This window comes from Bufo bufo, chromosome 4 (assembly GCF_905171765.1).
Source record: "Bufo bufo chromosome 4, aBufBuf1.1, whole genome shotgun sequence".
NCBI lineage: Eukaryota > Metazoa > Chordata > Amphibia > Anura > Bufonidae > Bufo > Bufo bufo.
In genome coordinates, this window is record NC_053392.1 from 146,047,689 (window position 1) to 146,061,010 (window position 13,322).

Here is a 13,322-nt window from a genome sequence, read left to right on the forward strand (position 1 = left end):
CAGTGGAAGTTGGAGCATACACCTGCTGAGCCTGTTGTTTAGTGCTCTCCCTGGTGTCTGAGCCTCGGTCACTCGCAGCCTATGGACATTTGAAAAAGATTCCCAGTCCAGAGTCCACTCCTGTGGCCAGCAGCAGCCACCAGGGTCCTCTATTCCAGGATTCGCCTGTTCCTTTATTGAAGTCTAGTTGGTAGGTTGAGGTTCCTTATTACACTTTACATTAGTTAAGCTGAGTTATTTTTCTGTTCTTCTCATCCGTCAGAAGAACAGAAAAGTAAAGAAATACTGCAAAAAATACTGTAAAAAAAAAAAACTGATCCTGTGCATCAGTTGCACATTTGGCCTCCATTTATACCATTTCCATCTGAGATCCACTATCTTGCATGCGGTACTTTTTTTCCATCTTAAAAAACAAATCTCCGACTGAAATGGCTCAAACAGAGGACAAATGAGCAACTGATGCACAGGATCCATGGCTCCACAGCGCTGGGGCCTACACCATGCTATACAATGTACATCATAATCCATACAGCATGCCGTACAATATACAGTATAGTTCATACACCATGCTGTACAGTATACATTATAATCCCTGCACCATGCTGTATAATATACATTATAATCTCTGCACCTTGCTGTATAATATACATTATAATCCCTGCACCATGCTGTACAGTATACATTATTATCCATACACCATTCTGTTCAATATACAGTATAGTTCAGACACCATGCCGTTCAATATACAGTATAACACCTACACCGTGGGGTTATTGTGTATATTGTACGGCATGGTGTATGGATTATACTGTATTGTACGGCATGGTGCAGGGATTATACTGTATACTGTACAGCATGGTGAATGGATTATAATATATACTGTACAGCATGGTGCATGGATTATAATGTATATTATACAGAAGGGTGTAGGGATTATGCTGTATACTGTACAGCATGGTGTATGAACTATACTGTACTGTATATTGTACGGCATGGGGCAGGGATTTTATCATGCATTCTGTACTGCATGGTGTAGGGATTATACTGTATATTGTACGGCATGGTGTATGGATTTTAATGTATATTGCACAGCATGGTGTATTAACTATACTATATATTGTATGGCATGGTGCAGGGATTATAATGTATTCTGTACAACATGGTGTAGGAATTATACTGTATATTACACAGCATGGTGCAGGGATTATACTATATTGTATGGGATGGTGCAGGGGTTACACTGTATGCTCTTTAATGTGACAATTATCTTAGGTTTTCCTATCACCCACCTTTGATAGCTCTATGCCCAGCTCTGAGCTGACCCCGCTCAGCAGCTACCAAGGCTTAGAGGGAACACTGCTCAGCAGTCCCAGAAGACAATGGAGCAGTGGTCACACATGTGCCCCACTATTCCAAATTCATGGGGCAATTTGGGAACTCTGTTCTTGTGATCGCCATGTACCTGTGCTGTACCTGCCAAAGAGTTATACCAACCATACCACCATGGGCAAACTGAGAACTTAAAGTGGCCCTGGGGAAAAAACTAACCCCATATTGTAGGCGGATCCAAATTGACAGAAGGTGTGGAAACACAAGGAGGCAGGGCCAACAAAAGTAGTAGGGGCCTGAAATATTGTAGTGCAGCACAAAATACCTGCCCAGCAGAACAAAATACCACAGCGCAGTACAAAGTACTGCCACCCTCAACACCTGAGGATGGTGATACAGTTGAGTTCAGAATGACACTTGTGGCTGTTGGTCAGGTGCATAATTACCTGATGTTCCTACCATTAAGTTATTGCTAAAAGGATCAGATCATTATGCACCTGGTTGGCAGTCATAAGGAGGACTCAGGTGGCCCCTTGGGCATCAAGCCAAGAAATTTACCCATAGGGTCTATGGCCAGTCCTCCCCTGCATACCACTGTCTTAGGCTTTTGGGAGGAGGATGGGCCCCAAATACTGAACTGCCCATAGCTATAGGAGGTGCAATTGTATCAGTCACTCCTGGGCCTTTGTGCCTGAAAGGGTTTACCTCTGAGTTCTCTCATGTTCTTCAGAGATCATTGGGATCTAAATCTAGAGTTAGACAGTCCACATGAGCAAGAAATTATCAGGAAGGGACCGTTCTTTGCCAATAAGTCCCTGCTCATCAGTGACAGTGAAGAGCTACATTCACATGCAACAATCGCCTCCATCGTATGGGAATGAACGATGGCTACTGTTATTGCTCATTCTCATACAGATTCAATGTTTCTCGGCAGCAGATAGGCATTCACATTGCGAAATCTGCTGTCCAGAATTGATGATTGAGGTGCCCACATGAAATATTTTTTCACCTAAAAAACAAGATCCTTGGCACCTTTACACAGGCAGATTATCGGGAAAGAGCGCACCTACTAACGTTCATTCCTGATAAGGGGCCTAAAAATCGTGACTTGTAAGCCCAGCATAAGGGTTTGGGTGAAAATAATGGGTGATGGGACCACCTTTGTGCCTGCCAATACTAATGCAATGTGTTTATAAGTACTGCATATAGAAATTCACAATTGTAAAAAGAAGACTTTTAGTAGAGTTGTACAAGTTCAAAACCAATATCCTTACAGTAAAGAAGCAATTTGTCTTGTAAGGAGCTTCTGATGGCTTTTGTTCATTTTCTTGTATAGATAGTAAAGCAATGCTCTGCTGCCTTCATCATTAATTGACACAAATGCACCAGTACATGGGAAAGCTAATGGGATTTTCACATACTTCATTGGACAAACAACGTATTATGTAAAAAGATAGAAGTCATTAGCTTGAAATGATAATGTTCTGCAAAAAGTGCTAAAGCATTTTATTTTCAAGTTTAGGGAGAAAGTATGCACATTTATGAGAAAATAAATGGCAAGAAATGTTACATGAATAGCAATAAAATATTTTCCAAAATAGCCAAGTGTTGATGTCATTATTCATATCTGGAAACACTAATAGCTCCCTTAGAAGAAATCACAAAATATATAAAAAGCAGAGTGATGTACAGATGTAGTAGAGTGATCTATATACTGAAGCATGCCGTTAGGTCCAAGACATAGTCCAAAACTATGCTAGTATGCTATACTGATGTGGCCATGAATTGTACAATTGTTAAAGAGGACCGGTCACCTCTCCTGACATGCCTGTTTTAGTAAATAATTCTATTCCACATAAAATGACAATTCTGGGCCAACTTTTCGTATGATTCTGTATTGTGCCATTCTTCTGTTATTCTTGCTAGAACCTTTATGGATAAAGGTACAAATGAGAGCTACCAGGTGGGGCATGTCCCTGCACAGTCTGTCCTTGTCCAATCAGCACTGCCAGTGTCAGACTGTACAGGGACACACTTCAATCTGTACCTTTATCCATAAAAATCTAGCAGGAATAAGAGAAGAATGGTACAACACAAGGCATATGAAAATATGCTCCTCAATTGTTATTACATGGGGAATTCACTTGGATATTAAAATAGACATATAAAGAGAGGTGACAGGTTCTCTTGAAGCTTACCTTCATATAAATATCGGCCCAACGTTTTTTGTAGGCAACTATTCACCCAGACCGCTCCACACACATGAACACTTGGCTCTGATGCGTGTGATATCCAGGACAAGGGAGGAGTAATCTGTTGCCAGACAATTTTAGCAGCTGCTTGTCCGATTAGAGAATAAAAGGATTGGATATCATCATCAAAACCAGACTATGAAGCCCACGGAAGAGAATCCCAGGTCGTCAAAAGAGATAGCAAATGTTCAAACAGCGAGAGAAAATTTTTCTTAGCTATGATTAAGAACATGGGCTTCATTGTTCAAAGCACATGAGCTTCACAATCAAACTTTTTTTATATATGTTTTTTAACGTGTGACAATAAAGGCATGAATTTTTATTTAAGTGCTGGAATTTTTTTTCTCTCTCACTGTTTGGACATATTAACAATATATTAGAATACTCATATGATCTTGATTTGACTATGACAGCCTTAAAGGGTCACTGTGCTAATGTATCAAAAAAAAACTTTTGATACATTATAAATATAAAAAGTTTTGATCAGTGAGTTCCTGAGAGCTGAGACCTCCACTAATGTCGAGAAGGAGGGGAGATAAGTGCTTGCTTAGGACAGGAAGCTAGACAGACTCAATAGAAATTCTATGGCCCGTCTCGCTCCCATCTCTTGCAACAAAGAGAGAAGTGCTCGCTTAGCTCTAGAGATCTTGGAGCTCGCTTGTTCTCGAGATTGTGGGGGTCTCAGCGTTTAGACTCCCCACACAGATCAAAACTTTTGTCCCTATAATGTATTAAAAGTTTTCTGAAAGCTAACTGAAAGCTAACTGACCTTTTAAGACGCTTTAAGGCCATAGTCATGGTCATTGTGGTAATCCTGTAGAATATATATATATAGAGAGAGAAAGCGACGATCTTTAAAAATACAGTACAAGAACATATTTTTTCACTGTGTTATGGCTACTTTGATACTACACATTTAATAGACCAAATCTTCTCTCTTGTTAAGCTCAGTGACTGATCATTAATGTTCACTACTCCTGTGGGAAGTTATATCACTCAATACTTTCAATAGAATCCATTACGCTACATGCTTTAACTCATAAACCAGAGGCAGACACCCTTTATTCACACTAGTAATGTTGAAGTCTATAAGCCTGTGTGCTGTTCAACTGTAGAACAGATAACACATGGACTGAACACTGACAAACGTATTATAGTCAATGGGCTAATTCCAATTTTCCACAGAGACCATTGCTGGGAAAATTTTAGCATCAATTGCTTTGGTCCAATTCTTGCACTAGTCTAGTCAATGGGTGTTGAAAATTGTAACATGCATGCTTTTTCCAATTCTTGCACTAGTCGTCAATAGGTCTTAAAAGAAAGAAAAAAAAAAAAAAAACAGACAGCACATGGACATCATCCGTCTGTATTCCGTTTAAAATTGCCCATTTTTAGAAGACAGAACATGAACAAATTTTACAATGTTCGTTGAAATGTCCCCGATTTTTTAATATAAATTCCAAATCCTGCATTGGTACAGTAATTTCTTAATAATTATGTTTACAACAGTAGGAACTATAGAGTCATTTATTAAGAAATGTATTAAGACCAATATTTTAGACACTGGTCTTAATAACCTCGTGCACTAGCGGTAGATCCGCCAAAGTTATGAAGAGTTGTCTAAATCTACGCCAGGTCCCTTGCTGGCTTAAATTTAGACCATTTTCTACACCTAAAACAGGAGTAGAAAATATAAATGAGATGGGCTGGTCCTCCATCCCCTCCCACGCAAGCCCCTTTTTTAGACATGCAGTGAACAGGGGAAAATTGCAGATTGTGGCACAAATAACCTTTGCACTGCAATATGCACTAGAAATGCACCAAAAATAGCCAAATTTCTGTTAGTAAATGACTTTCTCTATTTGTCTGATACATAACTGTTATACACTGAACTCAATAAAAAGAAAGTATGCAGCAATCTCCTGAGCTCCCTCTAGTGGTGACTGCAAATAGCCAGAATTTTATATTTGACGCTGTGTATCTGAAAAAAAAAAAAAATAATGCTTTGAACTGTATAAATATACATGAAAAAATAAATAGAATAAATAGAGAATTAATATAAACACTTGGCAGAATTTCTGCACACTAAAAATATATCTACTGTATACATGTAAAAATATTCTAAAATAACAAAGATATCAAGATATTTACTCTGACTCCTTGATCATTGATATGGATATGAACTCTTGTAGAGTCCTTGAAGTCAAAGTTACTTATCAGGCTTGTTTAAGGGGCTGATACTATCTGTGGCTGAAAGATAATTACTTTGAGATTAGAGCCACTGGTTTATCTTTTTGTAAAGATACTTCATCAGTTTGTTAGATTACTACTATCACTATATGTATTTATTACACCCTGTGTTTTATCATTCAGGGAATAGCCTTTAACTATGTATGACAAGATCTAGAAAATTGTGCAAAAATGTCAGGTTATTATTTTCTGTGGCTTCTTATTTCTTGGTGAGAAAGGGTTAAAACCTCAATATAGATGTAGAATAGTAGAGTTTACCTTATGGGATTGCATAGGTAGTTTTAAAGGGGACCGATGACCTCTCCTGACATGTCTGTTTCGGTAATTCTGGAGCACCTTTTCATTTAACTCTATTTTGTGTCATTTCTAGAGATGAGCGAATTTCTAAAAAAAATTCTATTCGGCTGGTTCATCGAATTTCCAGAAAAATTTGCTTCTATCCGAATGAAATCGCAATGAATTGCATAAATAAATGGCTATTTCTGGGCTGCATAGAGCTTTTCTAGTGGTGTAGAACATTGTGCCTTGCAGTAACACGCATGGGGAGTCTGCTAGAGTAGTGAAATAATACTGTGAGTCTGTATGACATGCAGATGACAGGTGTCGCTATTAGAATCACACTGCACACTTCACTTATTTGAGCAGTCACTGGGCCAAAACCGACCAAATAACTCAAGTATGAACTCAGACTTACAGGTCGATGTTAGTGTAAAGAAGAAGCGCACTCCTTTTACACCCTCGTCAGCTGATTCCACATAGATGTCTATATCTTTTTCTCTAGAAATATGACAATAAATGGTTTTAATGCAAATAACATCAAATGTAAATGGAGTGTATTTTTCTCTATCTCTATGGAAATATGACAAAAAACGCTCTTAACGCAAATAACACCAAATGTGAACAGCGTCTATTTTTCTCGTACTGTAATATAATAGGGCACTAAACGCTTTCACCATATATAGCTGCAGAAGTGAACAGAGTATATATTTCTCTTTTTCCACAGCTATAAGCCTCTAAAGGCTTTTCAACATAACACTTGCACCCCTACAACAAATTGCTGGAATGACAGAGCTGTATAATGGCTATTTGGATCCCCAAATAATCTTTCCCTGCACTTGTAAATCGTATTTTTTTCCCAATGTTGTTTTCTGCATGACTCTCCCTAGCCCCTGCAACGTCTGTCCCTGCACTTAGATAATGTGAAATGAATCCTCCCTATCGTGAACTTATAAAACGCTTCCCTAGTGCCTGCATAAACGTCTGGCCCTGAACAAAGTACGATGGTGAATGGCAGAATCTAAGATGGCCACCATATTAATAGGGCTGTGACATCACCGGGCTGGCTAGCTGCTGATTGGCTGCATGCATGGCATTATGGGTCATCCAGCCTTCCCAGAGTTCTTTGCCCCATGTCCTCACACATGTAGCCGCCATTTTAGCCACCAATGTAGCTGCCATATTAGGAAAAATTGTGATCCGTTACCACAAAGCGAGAGGAAATTCGCATTAGTTCAGAATCAAATTTTTCCTAAAATTTGAAACGAATTCCACTTTGTCAGCTTCGATTCGCTCATCTCTAGTCATTTCTTTTTTATTTCTATAGCTATAGCATCTATATTATTATATCTACTAGACATTTAATGATGAATTTGCAACTTGTGTTACCAGTTTGAGGTGTATCCCTCAAAGCACAGATTGAACAGTGTCCCTCCCCCTTCCACTAATACCAACCAGTATGCAAATCCATTCGTAAAACTTGTAGTGATTACACTAGTAGTGATTACTGAGAAATGAAATAACAGGAACAAAAGTTCCAAAATATTTATTTCATGGGGAATATGTTAGGAGTAGAGACAGGTAGTCTTTAAAAATTAGAGGTTGTGCAGCCAGTAATATTAATGACCTATCCACAGGTCAATAATATCTGATGGGTGGGGGTCTGATTCCCGGCACCCCCATGATTAGAGGAGGCGGCACTCGTGCGAGCATTACATCCTCTTCAAGATTACATTGCTCGTCATCTCAGAAGCCACGTAACCAGATTTGCCTAATATTCCTGTTCAATGTCTTCTTCTGTTGTAGTCTATGTCCCCTATCAATCAGATGGCTTCCTGTCTAGGTGATCACATGTTTAGTCTCCTAACAGACTTCATTGAGATGGTCACAGGAAATAATTTAAATAGGGGCCTGAGAGAGATCAGGACAGGTAGTCTCTACCCATTATTCAGTTATGGAAGATGACTCCCACTTCTGGACTGATATCACAATCATGCATCTCTATAACTTCATCAGTATATTTTTGAGAGTTTTGTACTGACTGTAATTACAATAGTACATTCACAATTTTGGTGTTAGATGTGGCAGAGTTATCACATCTAGTTAACGCATTTTGACTGTGACTGGTAACTCTGCTATATTGTATCTTTAACAGATTTATGAAAATGACCTATAACTATGCTAATGTTTTTACACTTTTCTAGAGGAATTTATTATCTCCTTGCATTCAACTTAGACTAGACCTTCACCATTCATGTCAAATCCTCCCAGTATCTAGCAGATTGCTTCATTTTCAGATAACAGACATGGTAAAATATACTGTATGCTTCATGCTTTATTACTTTGAAGACGGAAACCAATGAATTATTCATTCTCTTGTGTGTGATGTCACTATTATAAGGAAATACATAGATGGAGGAGAACATGGTTATCAAGTGTAGAAAGGAGGCTTTTCTCAAAAGGAAAGCCTAAAGCCTTTCAAGCACATAATCTTTATATGGGAGTTGTTACTTTTAAAACTAAGATAACGCTCTTATAACACTTATTCAAGACAAAAGAGGGATTAACACTGTCCTAAAAGTATATAAAAGTAGGCCAGACAGCTATGCCAAAATTTTCAAAGCAGCACACACTGAGTGATAATCTTACTAGATATGATGCACACTTTTTTCTTTCTTATGGCTCCTCTTGGCTGTAATAAATTAATTTGGTACATTTTACAACTCTCCTTAGCCATGCCCCCTTTATTAGACACTTTTCTAAAAGGGTCTAACATGCTTAATAAATTTGGTATAAATTTGGCATATGCAATCTGTAATATTTCAAATATATATATATATTTTTTGCACTATAGGTGGCAGAAACCTCATGCAGTTTGCCTAGGAAATCTTCCTAAAGGGAACCTGTCATCAACTTTATGCTGACCTCACTGAGGACAGCATAAAGTAGTAACTGAAATGCTGATTTCAGCATTGTGTCATTCATGAGCTAATAGTAAGTGGTTGCCGAGGACCAGCATCATAATCATTACAGCACAGGCCTTGAAAATAGTCAAATCTACCTGAGAAGAGCCATAGTTATTCATAATCTCCTGAACTCTCACCCATCTGCTGATGGTTGGATGTTCTCTCCTGGAGAGAAAGGGAGAAAACTAGGTAGAAGCAGGTGGGCAGGGAGAGCAGGAATTCATGAATAACCATGTCTCTTCTTAGGTGGCCCTGACTCTTTTTCAGGCCCAGTCTGCAATGTTTGTGATGTTGGTTCTCGGCAACCACTTACTTTTGACTATTAAATGACATATCGCTGACATCAACTCACCGATCTTTACTTTATGCTGCCTTTAGTATGGACAGCATAAAGCCGATGACAGGTTCTCTTTAAACAGAGGTTCACTAACCACTCAAAGCTTTCTTTCTTCTAGTTCCCTGATTTTGTAGCAACAAAAGTTCTCACCATAGAAAGTGTGCAAACTGATCAAGCTTCAAGGGTAATCCAAACTTTGGTGCATGAATAAGACCAGATGAAGATCCATAGCAGTGTGTCTGCTTACATGTTTCAGACACTACATGTGTCCTTAGTCATAGCTTCAGGCATAATTAGGACAAGACTAGCAAGACTTGATAAGACTAGGAATGCTTGTATCCTCTAAAAAGTCTAAGTAGAAACATTGGGCTTGATTAAATAACCTTATAGATGGCATACAAGTAGTCAGGAAGGATGTCTAAACCTGCTGATACAAATTGAATCAGCTCACCTCCATCCACAGGGCTGGCTCACAGCTGTCTAGACCTGCACCAGATTTATCACAGTGGCCCAGGCAGGATGATAATGTGGTGCTGGGATAGGCACATTTGTCTTACTCTATACCAACTATTGGTTGGCTTACTTTTAGACTGAATTTTACACCAGAATTGTGGTTCAATTTTGGTGCAAAACAGAACATCTTAGGATCCACCCCAGTCACACGACGCTCAACCCTTGAAAGTGTAGAAACCCTAGTTGCACCAAATTTCACAAAAAGTGCATCAAATCGTACCAATGTTTAGACAGATTCTAGACACAGACACATTAGCAAATCTGGACCACAGTCATGGATCTGGTTTCTAATCATGATGCAATAGTTTGCTTTAATCTATTACACAAATGAACTGGATCGAGTTACACAGTTTTATTATTAAATATTTTACTCCGTGCCAGAAAAAACAGGCACAGATCAATTAGTGGTTCAAATGGCACATGCCAAATATATGCTTGATTTCACCGTTATCAGATTTTATGCCATTTTGATGCTTTTACAGTGACTGGGAAATGGGGTATCATCAAGGACCTGGCATATATGAGTAGGAAAATGTAGGCATATTTCTGGCGCAGAGGTTAGTTGCGCCGCAACCTGTGCCTTTTCCCTGCTCACGGCACGGGCTGAAAAGGGGACGGAGCGCCAGGCCCATCTCAGGCATCATTTTCTATGACTATTTTAGGCTTAGAAAATAGTCTAAATGTAAGTTAGCAAGGAAGCTGTCTTACATTTAGACTGGCTCTGGAGGCGCCTCTTCATAACTTTGGCAGATCCACCACCAAATATAGGGGTCATTAAGATCGGTGCCTAAAACACCAGTCTTAAAAATTTACCCCCTAGGTGTATATGGAATAATGTATTACTGCATTCCCATACAGTTATAGGGGGACCTGTGAAGGACTTACCTACACGGAGACCCATTTATTTTAACAAACTTGCAGCCAGAATCCAGTTTACTAAGGACCTCCATTTGAATGACATATTCCGGCTCTAAACCATCTGTACCTTTTAACATCACATAATGGAAAGTATGTTCTCTGTAAGGAGGAATGGGTAATTTCTGCCGAACCTACACCGCATTGCTAATATAATGTTCTAAATGGAGGTTGCATTAAAGCATTTCATTTCATAAATATTCTAACACCCCTCAGCAGATGGGAGGTTACAAGGGCAATGGTTAAAAGTTGAATATTTTAAAACCTCGTTCTCAACAAAAGAACTTTCACTTCAATTATGAGCACAGCTTTCTCTCTCTCTTTTTTTTCTTCTTTGATCCATTACACGTATAACTAGCAATGCAAAACTAAACGTATCCTGAAGTCCATTACCATAACCCATCTGCATTAGTGCCCTGCTTGTGCAGACAGAAAGAGCAGGCGTCACATTATGCCATTTTATGAGGTTAACAGCTGGTACGTACTTTGTGCCGATAGATTCCAAAATGTGCTGAGTGTCGAGCAAGCCTTTTTAATCTGGAGGCTGTCAGAGCTGCAGGTAGAAAGGTAAAATAATATGTCCCCGGTCAGAGACCTGGTAGGACATCTGCCCCTCCTGTGACAATGACAAGGCTGCAGATGGACAGGCAATGTGGGCATTGTGGTCAAAGAAAAGCCAGTATGTTGGTGGAACCTCACCTAGACATAATGACAAGAGGGCACCTTATTTTTAGGAAATATTTAGAGGTTCAGCCTTGTAAGTAAGGGGCAGTGTAATCCCGTTATAACAGCTACATCAGCAGCAGGTAATTGAAAATTCACTGTAGTCTTGGCAGACAGAATAAAAGTAAGAGATACCAGAACTGTCAAAGCTGTGGGTGACAAAGTCATTATGTATGATCAAACTTAAAGGGAGTCTGTCACCACGAAACTCACTGTTAAACCAGGCACAAAGCTTTGTACAGCTAGCTGAGCTGAATGCAATCATACCTTTCACTTAGTGAAAGAAAAACAACTTTTAATCCATATGAAAATAAAGAGTTAAGTGCACCGAGGGCGGATCCCAAATATCTGTGCACCCTTTCTCATCCTCCTTCCTCTGCCAGTCCCTCCCCCTCCTTCTGGATTGATAGGGCCAGGTTCCTGCATAATCATATCACCTCACCTTGTCAATCAAGAAGGGGAGGGAGGGGCTAACAGAGGAAGCAGGCGGAGAAAGGGTGCACCGAGGGGCTCGGTGCACTTAACTGCTTATTTGCATATGAATTAAAAGTACTGCAGAATGAAGCAACAGATTACTAAGTGAAGCATATCAGCACATTCAGCTGAGCTAGCCCTACAAAGCATTGCTCCTGGCTTAATGGTCAATTTCCAAGTGACAGATTCCCGTCAAAGGGATATTCTCATCTCAGACATTTATGGAATCTCCATAGGACATGACATAACTGTCTGATAGATGTGGGTCTCATGCCTTTCTCCAGAGCAGAAGTCTTGCAACCCTGTCAATGCAAGTTAGAGAAGCAGCATAGCACAGCGAGCTCGGCTGTCTCTATAGAGCCGGCCACCGCTCCATTCTCCTTAACTGCCTCAACAGGCGAGGGACCTCCATATATCAGGCATTTAGGCCAGATCCTATTGAGATATAAATGTCTGAGAAGAGAAAACCCCCTTAAGATTATAGTCTATGTATAGCATGAGATTATAACATGGTGAGCATACTCCAAATGGCGTATTAAATGTGCATGATGGTAAATTAAAGATGGAGAGTAGACATTTTGTAGTCATCAGCGTACAAGAATTCCTACAATCTGCTGCATTTCACTTCAGTGTCACATAATGGATCTTATTTCAGTTCACCATTCACACTCTATTGGAAGACATAATGGCTTAAATATGTGTGAGAATACTAGTTTTAATAATTGTTTTCAATTAGCTGTGGAGATAGATATATAGATAGATAGATAGATAGATAGATAAATAGATATGAAATGGATAGATAGATAGATAGATAGATAGATAGATAGATAGATATTGATAGACAATATAGAGATAGATAGATAGATAGATAGATAGATAGATAGATATTGATAGACAATATAGAGATAGATAGATAGATAGATAGATAGATAGATAGATAGATAGATAGATAGATAGATAGATAGATAGATATTGATAGACCATATGGATGGGTAGATGGATAGATAGATAGATAGATAGATAGATAGATATTGATAGACAATATAGAGATAGATGGATAGATAGATAGATAGATAGATAGATAGATAGATAGATATTGATAGACCATATGGATGGGTAGATGGATAGATAGATAGATAGATAGATAGATAGATAGATAGATAGATAGATAGATAGATAAAAAAAACACCAATGATCGCAGATTATAAATGATTATTTGGATAGCATAGTTTATGCAAAGATATAATGTGACACTAATTTGTATTTCTGTGAATAAAATGGTTGGAA

The 13,322-nt window shown here is 38.9% G+C and overlaps 1 protein-coding gene across 1 annotated transcript in view; it reads right to left on the bottom strand.

Annotated features, from left to right (window-relative positions):
- The window catches only part of CLSTN2 (calsyntenin 2), a 1,304,869-nt gene that overhangs the window by 833,772 nt on the left and 457,775 nt on the right, over positions 1-13,322 (bottom strand). The window lies entirely within an intron of this gene.